A 612-nucleotide genomic window follows, 5' to 3' on the forward strand; every position below is an offset into this window, starting at 1 on the left:
TTAATTAAATCAAGCATGTCAACAGACTCTGCAATCCACTTCGCTAACTGTGTTTGTTGTTTAACAGTGATTGTAGATCCCCACAGATAAAATCAAACCTAATCAAGGAGTTTGATCTCGAGTTGTGTCAACCCAGGGTTTTGTGATCCCAAAGGTGGATACATTTTTACCGGCTTAAATTGCTGTGGTAACTTATGCTAACTCCTAACCTGGTCAGGAGCAGCTTCTGTTGGAGATTAGAGATCAACTGATGTAAAAGCACTGCCCACTGACCAATCAATACTTAGAAGATGCCCAATGGGCCTAATGGGCCCAGTGGGCACATTGGCCATGTTTTTATATTTAGGGCCCAAGCGCCGACAGTGGCCAAGGCCCTATTGAAACTGAAGCAATTATTAGTCCTTCTTTCTTCTGGTAAATGAATTGCCTTTTTGAGGGGCTCAACATACTCAAAAACAAAATCACCAAAATTGGCTCTCGCATCAAACCTGGTGAAACGTACGTATTTTAAGGGTTTCAGGAATAAGCGCCTTTTTGAATTGAAAGTTCAAAATTAGTGTGATTTTGGCCATTTCCACATTTCGTACTTTAACGAACTCCTCCTAGAGATTT

The 612-nt window shown here is 41.0% G+C and overlaps 1 protein-coding gene across 3 annotated transcripts in view; it reads right to left on the bottom strand.

Moving 5' to 3' along the window:
• cibar1 (CBY1 interacting BAR domain containing 1) overlaps nt 1-612 on the bottom strand; it is a 10243-nt gene that overhangs the window by 618 nt on the left and 9013 nt on the right. The window lies entirely within an intron of this gene.

This window comes from Etheostoma spectabile, chromosome 14, assembly GCF_008692095.1.
Source record: "Etheostoma spectabile isolate EspeVRDwgs_2016 chromosome 14, UIUC_Espe_1.0, whole genome shotgun sequence".
Lineage (NCBI taxonomy): Eukaryota > Metazoa > Chordata > Actinopteri > Perciformes > Percidae > Etheostoma > Etheostoma spectabile.